This window comes from Solanum tuberosum, unplaced genomic scaffold, assembly GCF_000226075.1.
Source record: "Solanum tuberosum cultivar DM 1-3 516 R44 unplaced genomic scaffold, SolTub_3.0 scf00069, whole genome shotgun sequence".
NCBI classification, from domain to species: domain Eukaryota; kingdom Viridiplantae; phylum Streptophyta; class Magnoliopsida; order Solanales; family Solanaceae; genus Solanum; species Solanum tuberosum.
In genome coordinates this window covers 450,643-465,115 of record NW_006238995.1, presented here as the reverse complement: position 1 = coordinate 465,115, position 14,473 = coordinate 450,643, and positions in this window count along the sequence as shown.

The following is a 14,473-nucleotide window of genomic DNA, read 5'->3' as shown; positions in this document are numbered from 1 at the left end:
CTATCTTATAGTCTATTGTCAATTGGTGCGAGGGTGAAAACTAAGTCATACATTAATGTGATGTCTAATTTGAGGTAATGGTAATGGTTAGTAAATTATACACTCATAGCCGGACCAAGGTGTGGGGTGAAATTCTCTATTTGGCGGACTAAGCACTTAGGGATACATAACTTACCACTTTGCATATGATACACTAGGAAAGGATTACTATTACTAGGATTACCGCGTTATGAGCTTATGGGGAACACATACACCCTAATTTCTCATTGATAACAACTGAAGTTCGAATTTTGCTCACTTGCTCTCTAAACAACAATCAATTATTTGTTACACAAACACCCCCGATTTACTTACTTGTCTCTGAAATACGTTGACTAAATGAATATAATCGTAAGTTAAAGTTAAGTCTAAGCCTTATTCCTCGTGGGATCGACCCCAACCTACAAGTTGGGTTCTTTATTTGACAACGATCGCTTATACTTCTTTAAGGAGGTATAATTTGAGCGTATCTATGAACTAATGGGAACAAGTTAGACGGTAGGAATGCTTTGAACTTGGCTTGATGTTAGAGGTCCCTTATGACCCTACATCATTTTCGATAATTTTTATACACTTGGTAAAGAACCTTAAAACACATGAGTAATTAGGACATCACCTGGTTCAAGCTCATATACTTACGATGATCGATTCATATTCTGAGAGTAGAGGTGCAAGATGTTACAATATCTCTCCCTTGAAATAATTCATCCTTGAATAAAGATTAAATCTAGTATAGACATGTGAATAGAATCAACTAAGTTTTCATTGGGCTATTTGATTTATATATAATAGCATATACTAAATTTTTACCAACAATATGTGGTCTAGCAAACAACAACAACAAGGAATTTAGAAGCTTGAGCTAAGAGTGTAAGAATTAGTACATACCAGAACAACATAAACAAGGTGGTGGACTTAGCCTCCACTGGCCTCTGTAAGACTTAAAAAGGGAACTCTTAAAATATTTTGAGGGAAGGAATCATAAACATAATTTATGTGAGACGCCGCGACATATATTCATAAAGTATGAACAATATAAGTTTGAACTGTCACGACCTAAAGTACACCTAGACATGACATGACGTATAAGACCCCGAGAAGCCCTACAAAAGCCACTTTATATACATACAACATAATATAACAGAAAACATTAGAATTAAAGGTAAAAAATCTCATATCAAGATGAGTTTAACATAAGAGCGGAAGTCTACACATTGTCTTGACAAGTCAATCTAATACATCAAAAGAAGTTGTCAGGATGTAACCCATACACAACGTACAACATCTGAAAACTAAAGACATGAGAAAAGCATAGTAAAGGTGACATGGTCCTCGGAACATAAGGAATCACCAAGTCTTCGATCCATAAAGCAATCCACTAGCCACGAGCATGAGAATGAGAAGCATCTAACCCTACATTATTAAACAATATAGGCACAATTATACATTAGTACATGAAATGTACTAAGTATGAGGGATATGTATAAAAACATAAAACATGAATATAAGGGGACATAAAGAAAAATATGATAAGCATGATCAAGCTAAACATAGTAAAACCTTTAAGGAAGAATCATAACTCATGAACATGATCAAGTCATCTTAAAATCCTAGTGAACGCCTCATACAAATTGTTGAAGTAACTTAGATCTTTTTGTGGGAAATTTATCATTAACCGACATAGACCACGTGAGCTATAATGTGGAATCTGGTGTCTTGCTTCCACACCGGAAAGAGATGTCCTACTTTCCAAGGTAAGGACCATAAACTTCTAGCTTAGGTTGATCTGCTAGCTATGTCTTTCTAAGACAAAAATAATGGGGGCACATAGTTAGGGACAAAGAGTTACTTCTAGAGACTCGACCTTTACTAACGGGAGAGCCTCCATGTCAATGTTCTCTCGGTGCTAAGTAAAATCCCAAAGGAATAATCATATTCATAAATATATCATCGTACATGGAATAATTAAGTTACTAATCCCAGCTTAAATGATCATAGAGTAGCTCCTTAAATCATAAATCATGCACGGGTCAGAAAAACTTTCACCAAATCATGATTTCATAAGCATGTGAGAAAACCTTTCACAATTTCATTGATTCTTGTCTTAGAAGTAGCCATAGATCATAAAATCCATTTTTGTAAATCACGTATAAACTTTCATGGATCGTATTCATAACTTCATAATGTTCATATCTTCATAAATGCATATCTTTATAAATTCATAGTCAAAATCATGAATAGTGCATGAGTCTTATAGAAATCAATTAGAAGTCATGTAGATTAATCAATTCATGCATAGAAAGATGGAAATTGAACAATTAAATCAACATCAACCAAGACCTATGAAGATCACATGAAACCCTAAGCAATTTAGGAGAAATTGAATTGGAAACTTAAAAACCATTGGGACCCATTGGATGAATGAAATCCAATGGTGAAACCTTATATACCTTGATGATCAAAGCACAAGATAAATGTAGGAAAAATGAGACTTGAAGCTTGAACCCTAGTTTTCTTGCTTGAGACTTGAGAGAATTTGGAGGGGATGAACTTGAATGGGGTTTGGGAATTTGTGAGAATGAGAGGGTTTGGGTAGATTTTAGAGTTGAAGGGTAGATATAGGTCTCAAAATTAGGGTCAAAACGACATAGTATAGGTATTAAATGCATAGGAAAAGACCTAAATACCCTTAATAACTAACTACCAGAGGACCCTACGGTTTGGACCTACGGGCCGTAGAAATTCCTACGGACTGTAGTGGTCAACTGTAGGTGGAGTTACTGGGGCCTAAAATTGTCCAACTTCCTACAACACCATTCTATGGACCATAAATCTTTCTATTGTCTATAGACTCCATCCATAGACCTCTCTTTTAACCCAATTTTTTTACCAAGTCTTGATTGCCTCTACGAAACCCATCTATGACTCGTCCAATTTCCTATGTCTCATCATGTTCATTCATAGGTTAAACTTAAGAAACTTTTGTTACGATCCAAGGGTACCCCCTAGATGTAACACGGCGTACTCGACCCCGAAGGGGTCTCATACAAGCCCGTTGCATCATCTTAACATAAGAAATTAGAAAAAGTATGGATAATTTAAAACTTCTTTAAAACCATACAATCGAAAACATTTTCATAAAGCAAGCGGAAGTCTTTCTATACTCTTTGTCTCAAACCATCTAATACAACTTTTAGCTAGAATAAACTCTTGGGACATAGCCCATACAATAGTCTCAACATGAATATAAAAGACAAAGGAAATGTGGGTTTTGTCCTCGAAGCTATGAGGACTCACCAAGATCTTCAACTCCTAGCAACTTCTAGAACCTAAATACAACTTTTAGAATAAACTCTTGGGACATAGCCCATACAATAGTCTCAACATGAATATAAACGACCTAGCGGGTCGTTACATTACCTCTCAACTAAAAAAGAACTAGAATAAATTTGATTCCAAATATGTTCATATTATGAGTGGACTAGCTTATGTTTGCCCTTCAATACAATAATAAAATTTATTTATTTTTTGATCAATCCTTTTATTTTAGGATAAAGTTTTTTACTACAATTATATGTTACAATCAAACTATCTTAAAATTCATAGGCTCTATCTCAAGTCACCCCACCTTCTTTCATTGTCAACTCCGTCGTCTAGATCATTTCACTCTCATATCAGATCAAACCTAACCTTCTATTGATGGGAGAATAAAATGAGAAAGTTTAGACAAGTTTTAATGTGAATTTTGCAATTTATGGTATACTTTTCATGTATATAAGGTGGTCAATTCAAGTTTTGAACATGATCAGAGAAAAATGAGCAAAAATTGGAGTAACAGCTTTTTCGCGCGCCTGCGTGAATTTTGAGCTGCATACTGGTTCTCCGCGCGTCATTCGCGCGTCCAAGTGCCTGCATAGCGCGCCTGCGTGGAGTTGCGGCGTGAAAACATAAAAGTAAGGGTGTATTTGGAATTTGGAAAAGAAGAAACCCTATGCTATATGAGGTGGGAGCTTTCCCCAAGGCAGGGAGAGCACCAGGAGGAAAGAGCAACGACGAGCAAGAGGAAGGGGAAGCCGCGGTACACTACTCGAATCCAAAACGGAAGTTGGGATTCAAAGTTTGATGACTATGTTTTCTTTTTCTCTTTTGTTCTTAGTAAACTTAATCTCATCCATGGAGTAGATTCTTATAGGGTATTTGACAAACATGTTGTATTGATGAATCTGTTGGGATTTTGACTTTCATTCTTATGCTTGAACTTGTTATGAAAATTGGAATTAAATTGCAACCTGGTTCATTATTTTAATTAATCGAAAGAGGAGTATCTTGGTGAATATTGTTGCATAGTTTGGTTGGATTGAATCAATATATTTTCTCTGAAGTAATCGAAGGAGCTTCTTGATAATTATTGATTAAATCTAAAGGAAAAATAGTCGAAGGACGTTACTTCCTTAAGAACAATCATTAACATGTTTTTGCATATTAGAATCACTTGGGTATAATTGGTTTATTCTTTAACTTGAGATTTATTCGGAAGAAAAATCTAAGGCTTAAAGGATACTCTAATAAGCTATCGAATTCGAGAGAATCGATAGAACTTTAGATGTGGTAAATGAATGAATCAAATCCTAACTATCATTATGCACTTGTTAGTCTTGTACCCTATCTTTATACTATACTATCTTTGACTAGCGAAGCATTAAACTTATAGTGTGTTTGTGCTCGTCAAATTTTGGCGCCGCTGCCGGGGATTGGCAACAAGTAGTTTTCATAGAGTTTTGTGTATTAATTCAGGTTTATTTTAATTGTTTGTTTAGTTAATATCTCAAGTTCATATTATTGCAGGCAATAGGGATTAACCACAACTTTGGTGCATGACACGATCTTCCTCAAAAGAAGTTATCGAATACAATCCAGAGTTGGAAAAAACTTTACGCTTGCTTAAGAAGGAACTTGCAGAAAGGGTTTCACAGCAGCCTCAAGGGTTTAATACAGTGGGTGATATAAATATTGGTAATAGAGGTTTGAATGACCCAGTCAATCCGGATAACCTGAATCGATTGGGGATTGAAGATGATGCTGAAAATCCTGGGGTTGTTAACCGACGAATCCACCGCCTTCCTGTTGAAGTGGAAGATCAAATGGATCAAAATAATGGAAGGGCGGGGAGATTGCTAGGAGACTATGCTAAGCCAAATTACAATGGGATGCAGTCCAGTGTAAGATGTCCTCCAGTTGCTGCAAATAACTTTGAAATCAAACATAGTGTTCTCCAAGCAATACAAAATAACTGTGTTTTCAGAGGGAAGCAGAATGAGGATCCAACCAGTCATCTGATGGATTTCGATGAAATTATGAACACTTTTCACTACAATGGAGCTTCAGACGATGCTATATACTTAAGGGCATTTCCTTTCTCTTTGAAGGATGATGCTAAGATCTGGCTACGAAGTTTACCTGCAGGATCAATCCGCACCTGGAATGAAATGACGACAAAGTTTTTTGATAAGTATTTCTCACCAGCAAAAACAGCTAGAATGAGGAAGGAGATCAGCAATTTCAGTCAACTAGAGTCAGAAACAGTGTTTGAAGCATGGGAAAGATTTAAAGAATTGTTGAGGAAGTGTCCACATAACGGAATAGAGCCATGGTTGCAGTTGACAAATTTCTGGGAAGGGTTATCGCCTACGTCACGGAGGATATTAAATAACGCAGTGGGAGGACCAATCATGAAGAAGACAGCTGAAGAAGCAATTGAAATTCTTGATGAACTTGCAGAGGATGCTAATCAGTGGGTTGTAGAGAATTCTGAAAGAAAGAAGAGTGCAGGGGTGCATCAAGTAGATACATACACTACCTTGCAAGCGCAAATTGCATCGATTGCAAAGGATGTGAAGCAGCTGACTCTTGCGCAGGCTCAAATGACACAATCAATAATCTGCGATTTTTGTGCAGGAGGACATCCTACTCATGAATGTCAACAAGTTCCACTGGCGGAAGAAGAGGTTAATGTTGTTGGAAACTATAATAGAGGGAACAATTTCAATGCAATGGGGCAAAAACATCCTGGATTCTCATGGAGTGCACCGAATGGTAGTTTGAATGCTTGGCAACAGAACAATGCGAGAGGACAAGGACAAGCACCCCAGGGGTATCAGAATTATCAGCGACCACAATATCAACCTCAACAGGGACAACAAGGAAACCAATCAAATTTGGAGGAGATGTTTAAAAGTTTCATCACCAAGGTAGATGAGAAGTTTGAAAATCAAAGTGCTTCTATTCGCAATTTGGAGAAGCAAGTGGGACAGATTGCAAATCAGATTTCTGAAAGAACTCCAGGAACTCTACCAAGTGACACAGTGAGGAATCCAAAAGATTTGAAGGCTGTAACATTGCGTTCTGGGAAGATGTTGAGTGAAAATTGTCAGAGTCCAAAAGAGAAGTCAAGGGAAAGCCAAGTGGAGACAAAAGAATCTCATGAAACCAAGAAAGATAAGGACAAGTCGAAAGTTGATGGGGATACAAAACATATGTCTCCATTGCCTTTTCCTCAGAAAATGAAACGAGAAAAGCTTGATAAATGTTTCGAAAAGTTCCTTGAGATGCTAAAACAACTACATGTGAATATACCATTTACGGAGGTTGTCACGCAAATGCCTGCATATGCAAAGTTCCTAAAGGAAATTCTATCTAGCAAGAGAAAATTGGAGGAAACATCAGTAGTCAAGCTTAATGCTCAGTGTAGTGCCATCCTTCAAAATAAACTACCTCAGAAATGTGGTGATCCGGGTAGTTTCACTATTCCTTGTGCTATAGGAAATGTTAGGTTTGAGAAGTCATTATGCGACTCAGGAGCCTCTATAAACCTCATGCCGCTGTCAATTTTCAAGAAACTCGAAGGAGAAATTGGAATAATTAAGTCCATCCCTGTTTCCTTACAGTTGGCAGATCAATCTACAATCATTCCTGAAGGAATAATTGAAGATGTTTTAGTTAGAGTGGACAAGTTTGTGTTCCTAGTGGATTTCATAGTGGTGGACATGGAAGAAAATAAGGAGGTTCCGTTAATTCTTGGGAGACCATTTCTGGCTACTGGTAGAGCAATACTTGATGTATATGAAGGACAATTGATGCTCAGAGTTGGAGAAGAAAAAGTAGTTTTCAATATGAAAAAGATGATGAAATTTCCTCAAGAGGAGGAAAATGTCTACTCCTGTTTCAAAGTAGATATATTGACTGATCTGGCTGAAGAATATAAGAATGAAAACTTTATGGAGGAGACATTGGAGGGATGCATCACTGAATCGAATAATGAAGAAGCAAGGGAACGAGAATCCTTTCCAAAAGACACTGAAAATGAACTTTTGAGAGAGAAGCAAACATCTACTCCAGAGCTCAAAGTGTTGCCCACTCACTTGAAGTATGTATTTCTTGAATTTGACAGTTTTCCAGTAATTGTTTCAATCTATCTTACAGAAGAACAGGAAAGAAAGCTGATATATATGTTGAGAAGATACAAGAAGGCTATCGGGTGGTCTATTGCAAATATTCAGGGGATTAGCCCCGCATTATGCATGAACAAAATCCTGTTGGAGGAAAATAGCAAGCCAGTGGTACAACCACAACGCAAGCTGAATGAGAAAATGGAAGAAGTAGTACAAAAAGAAGTTCTTAAACTTCTAGATGGGGGAATTATATTCCCAATTTCTGATAGCTCTTGGATCAGCCCAATTCATATGGTACCAAAGAAAGGAGGAATGACTGTAGTGAAGAATGATGATAATGAATTGATCCCGACCAGAACTGTCACTGGGTGGAGAATGTGTGTAGATTATAGAAGGCTGAATAATGCAACTAGGAAAGACCATTTCCCACTTCCTTTCATTGATCAAATGTTGGAGAAGGTAGCTGGCCAAGGATTTTATTGTTTTCTTGATGGGTACTCTGGCTACAATCAAATACCCATTGCACCTGAAGATATGGAAAAGACCACTTTTACATGCCCGTCAGGAATATTTGCATATAGAAGAATGCCTTTTGGTTTGTGCAATGCACCATCAACATTCCAGAGGTGCATGATGTCTATATTTGCTGAATTGAATGGGAAATGCTTACAGGTCTTTATGGATGATTTCACATTGTTTGGTGAAGATTTTGACAATTGCCTAATGAATCTTGAAGCTGTTTTAAGGCGTTGTGAGGAGACTCACTTGGTTCTAAATTGGGAAAAGTGTCACTTTATGGTTAGAGAAGGAATTGTGTTGGGGCACAAGGTTTCGGCTGATGGCATAGAAGTAGACAAAGCCAAGGTGGAGATTATTTCTAAACTACCACCACCAACATCTGTGAAGAGCATACGAAGTTTTCTGGGTCATGCAGGATTCTATAGGAGATTTATTCAAAACTTCTCTAGTATATCTAAGCCCATAACTACCTTGCTCACCAAAGATACTAAGTTTTTGTTCACAACTGATTGTCTAAGGGCATTTAACCTAGTAAAGGAGAAGCTCACGAGTGCCCCTATAATGGTTACTCCTGATTGGAGTCAGCCATTTGAGCTTATGTGTGATGCTAGTGATTTTGCTGTGGGTGCAGTGTTGGGACAAAAGAGAGACAAATTGTTTAGACCAATTTTCTATGCCAGTCGAACTCTAAATAATGCACAGGTGAACTATGCAACCACTGAGAAGGAACTGTTTGCGGTGGTTTTTGCTTTCGACAAATTCAGATCATACCTGATAGGAAGCAAGGTGGTCGTTCACACTGATCACTCAGCTTTAAAATACTTGTTGCAAAAGAAGGAAGCAAAACCAAGTCATTTAACGATGAGCATTGCATGCGCCAATAGAGATGGTTGAAGTCAATTACTATTTCTAGTGAGTTTTGTCAAGGTCTAGAAGGGGTCAAGTATGTTCAAAATTGCTCGGGACGAGCAACAGCCCAAGTGTGGGGGTATTTGATGGGAGAATAAAATGAGAAAGTTTAGACAAGTTTTAATGTGAATTTTGCAATTTATGGTATACTTTTCATGTATATAAGGTGGTCAATTCAAGTTTTGAACATGATCAGAGAAAAATGAGCAAAAATTGGAGTAACAGCTTTTTCGCGCGCCTGCGTGAATTTTGAGCTGCATACTGGTTCTCCGCGCGTCATTCGCGCGTCCAAGTGCCTGCATAGCGCGCCTGCGTGGAGTTGCGGCGTGAAAACATAAAAGTAAGGGTGTATTTGGAATTTGGAAAAGAAGAAACCCTATGCTATATGAGGTGGGAGCTTTCCCCAAGGCAGGGAGAGCACCAGGAGGAAAGAGCAACGACGAGCAAGAGGAAGGGGAAGCCGCGGTACACTACTCGAATCCAAAACGGAAGTTGGGATTCAAAGTTTGATGACTATGTTTTCTTTTTCTCTTTTGTTCTTAGTAAACTTAATCTCATCCATGGAGTAGATTCTTATAGGGTATTTGACAAACATGTTGTATTGATGAATCTGTTGGGATTTTGACTTTCATTCTTATGCTTGAACTTGTTATGAAAATTGGAATTAAATTGCAACCTGGTTCATTATTTTAATTAATCGAAAGAGGAGTATCTTGGTGAATATTGTTGCATAGTTTGGTTGGATTGAATCAATATATTTTCTCTGAAGTAATCGAAGGAGCTTCTTGATAATTATTGATTAAATCTAAAGGAAAAATAGTCGAAGGACGTTACTTCCTTAAGAACAATCATTAACATGTTTTTGCATATTAGAATCACTTGGGTATAATTGGTTTATTCTTTAACTTGAGATTTATTCGGAAGAAAAATCTAAGGCTTAAAGGATACTCTAATAAGCTATCGAATTCGAGAGAATCGATAGAACTTTAGATGTGGTAAATGAATGAATCAAATCCTAACTATCATTATGCACTTGTTAGTCTTGTACCCTATCTTTTAGTATTGATATTAATCTTCATAGTTTACCAATTGATTTTAATTATCATTTAGTCTATAAAAGTGGTGCATAACCACAATCAACTCTTTTCTTTTGATCACCTGAATAATAATTAGCAAGATTTGATTGAATTATTATTTGTACCAATCCCTGTGGAAACGATTTTTATACTATACTATCTTTGACTAGCGAAGCATTAAACTTATAGTGTGTTTGTGCTCGTCAAATTTTGGGCCTTCTATCACATAGAGATTTTTCAAATAGAAATCCGCCCCTAACTCTGTTAACCGACCTATTACTCTTCCTCAAGTTCTCATGTCATCACCCTAATCCTTGAGCCCTCTTAGTAGACCGCATGCAAGATTTCTACTAAACCATCTTGACTCAAATCCCTCCTTATCAGATATGTTCTAAATACTGAACAACTACATTAGTTCCAATTTTTAAACTATGCACTAGACCCTTGGTCATCAATTTGACCTAGTAACCACAACTTAGCAAAACAGATAACATATAATTATAATCACAAGTGTAACATAGCATGAACTCCAAGTCTTCACTCTTAGTTGATATTCATAATAAACGTGAACAACATCATCATAACAAGTCATACATGATTCATCACACCTTTCAAGTAACCTAAACCATCAAAGATCCTTACAACATCATTCACATGCAAAATTGGTCTGCATAAGAACTATCCCATCATTCAAAGACAAATCTAGCCATTCATGGACAAACATGTAACCATCCCACTACAAAGAAGTAAATTTGGTACACACAAACTGTTAGTGTATTGGTGTAGTATCCGAGCCAACTATTATTAATGTACCGGCGTGATATCTGAGCCGATCATTAATGTATATCTCCATACCAAATATGATATTCATATCAACTGTTAGTATATATGTAAAATGCATGGTATACAAATCAATCGTGGAGACACATCCTGTACCAGAAACCCGTGCCAAAATATTGGACTCATTGAACACGAATCTTCTTGCTGCCATTTTTGGTTGAAGTTGATCTTTTTTCCCAAATTGAAACATCGAAAAACTATGGACCTCTTTCGGTGGAAAAAAAAAAGAAAGTGAAGCTCCAATGTGGGATTCAGACACCGGGTAAAAACAAAAATAAAATAAAATTGAGATGTGTCAAAAGAAGTCTTGAAAGAAAATTCATACAATTTTTATTTTTTTTGAAAAAAAAATTCAAGTGGGGGCTAAAACTAGAATAAAAGTGCATTCAAGTTGGAGGTAAAATTAAAATAAAAGTGCAAATTCGATTATTTGCCTACCACTTCTATTCATAGTTACCTCAATCAAATCCATGAAAAACAAAACAGCATAATTAATAGTAATTATTTTATATTTATAATTATAGATATATCATATGTTTGTTTTTATTTTATATATTTATATAATATTTATAAACATGAATAAAGATATAGAATTTTTGGGCCTCTTTCAACATTAAGAATTTATCAAAACTAGAATGATTTTTACTAAAAAAAGTTTTTATGGATTAAATAAAAAATAATTTGAAATCACGTACTGTCACTTTATTTTTTAATTTAATTTGAAAGGCTTCAAAAAAAAAAAACATGAAAGGAAATGAAGTTGACAAATGATAATATTCATGTGGTATGAGGTGGAGTGGGCCAGTGGCGGAGCCAAGGTGTCTAGAAATAGCACAATAAAAGCTCTTTTCAAAAAGTAGAACTAGTGAGATTTGAACACACGAGCACTACCTCATTCCAAGGAGGTGAAACCACTAGGCTAAAATAACTTGTTGTGTTAAGGGTGTCCAAAAATATGTTATTTAATCATTTCGTGTATCATTTTTACTTGTATATACAATATTTTTTTCCGACAAAAGGTGTCCAATTGGACACCGTGACTACCATGTGGCTACGCCACTGAGTGGGGCGAAAATAATAATTGTACTATGTGAAGCGATGTGGGATAGGATGGGTTGGAATCTTTGCGAGTTTATGTGAATTTGCCCTTCAATTGTCCCACTTCATTTGTCATCCCTGATAATATCCATTTTCCATGATAAGCCTATTATTACAAGAATTGAATTAGTTTAGCTAGTGAATTTTGAGCATTGGATAAATCTCTCTTCAACTCCCTTTGAGATTTGTACTATCAACTAACCGAGTTATCAAAAGAACGAATATGTACTTTAGAGAGGAAGTGATAGAAATTGTTTCCTTACAATGTGTTTTGTCTTCACGCTTTCTAAAGCGGCGGTGGAGATCTGGAACCCGACAGGGAAACCGCCTGAGCCCGATGAGCAGAGAAGTTATGGAGCAGGTCCGACTCCAGATAAAACGTAGGAGAGAGCAAAATAGGATATTATATCCCAATTTGCACAAAGAATTGCCAGATGTTGAAATCTTACGAGTCGAAGAAATTTCTTACGGATTATCAACAAAACCACCCCTATGAATGTATGAGTAACACTGTGGATATGAAAAACCTCTCTTCCCACCCATGCACAAATGACGTTCCGTTCAATAATAAAGAGGTAATATATCCATGAGCACCTGTATAGTGATCAACCACATACGAATCGCATCAATCAGAATATCAAATTAAAAATCGTAATACACAATGGTGGAAACAGTAGAGAGAGTGGAGAAATTTGGGGTAAAAACCTAGAGAGAATATTAGAATGTGAGTCTTTTTTTTAAAAAAACTTTTAACAGGTAGTAGAGTTAAACTAGGTAACTAATTTGAGAAATTAAAGAATAGTAAATTAATTATTTTAGGATATATTATATTGCTAAAATAATGACATTATGACATTTTTAATAATTATTTTAAAGTGTAGATGTTTTTAATAATTATGTTAGTGATTTTGACTAGTTTGCTAATTTCATCTAGCATATTATTCCATACAAGCTATAATATTCGAGATTTTTTTTCTCCAAATTTTAGGATTCGTTTGACAATAAATTTTGAAAGCATTTTAATTTTTTTTTGGTCAAATACCTATTTGTCTATAGAAATTATCTAGTTTTTGAGAAATTAATTTTTAAATTTCAAAATCTGCTCTTAATCTATTTTTTGGTCAAGATATATATAACCGTTGGTTTCTTTTTAAAGTTTTAAAACTTGCTTCCCCAAATATTTTTATTTTATATATATAAAAAAACTCATCTATTACTTTATATAATTGTTTTGCTTGATTTGTATAAATGTACTTCAGATTTATTTTTTCCTTGATTTGAATAAATTGTTCTTCATCCTTGCCAATGTATGAAATCTCTTATTTTGTATCAATGAATTTTTGTAGCTAAATGTAAGTTGACGAATTGTAAAAATTACTAATCGTGTTATTTATAAAAAAAAATTATGTTACAATTTTAAGATAATATATTATCTAATTTATCAGAAATAATGATTTTATGTCAAATTTATATTTATATTTATGTATAACATTATGATTTATAATAATGATAAATTCAAAACTAGTTTACTTAAAAAAAAACGTGTTAAATAAACCTGTTCAGATGGACCAACTTTTAGGTTAGTAAATAAATGGCCAAAAATATCCACGTAACATCATATGATTGGTGCTACACATTATATTATCCACATATATAACTGCTCTTGTTTTCACAATCTATTTGACAGAAAATAATTTTTTATTCCAAAATTAAACGCGAATTCAAAATTTAAAATTTGTTAATTCAGTAGTGATTGATACTGAATTCTGATAAACTCGCAACGAATATTCTAAATCCGTCGCTGTAAAAAGATGTGTTGGTTCCCAATTCTCATCTTAATAGTTGCATTTGAGATCATATGCCTACAGCCTGCTCTAGCTGGTTTGTCTGTCAAGTATCTTCCTGGATTTGAAGGACCACTTCCCTTTCAACTTGAAACTGGGTGATTTTTCTATTTATCTTAAGTAAATATTTAATCGTAGGGGCGGATCCACATTGAAGCTTTGGGGTGTTTGGAACATTCATTAATTTTGTATTGAACTAATAGAAATTACAAATGGTTTAAATTTAACCAGTGAGCACTCAAGCAACAAGTAGTTGATTGGTGTAGTGGTTGTTTGTGGGTGCTCAAAGTTACATTGCATCTGTTGTCTCCGGGTTTGATTCTCATTATAGCATTTTTAATTTTAAAGACCAACTCCTCTCAGGCCGCAAATATTTATATCACATTAATGGATGCATGACATATACTCTCTCCGTTCTCTTTTAGTTGTCATGATTTACTTTTTTAGAGTCAAACAATAAAAACTTTGATCAATATTTAATTATGTATTTTTTTTATCATATTGATATGCAAAAACTTGTAATTTTTAGTACTTTTCGTAAAGTTTTTGAATATCTAAATTTTTAGATTAAAATATCGAACTAATGTAATTAAATGTACCTTTGAAAAATAGTCAAATTGACTTTCGAAAAGTGCAACATGACAACTAAAAAGGGACGGAAGGAGTGGTTGAATGATTTTTTGCATTCTTGGCTTGTGAT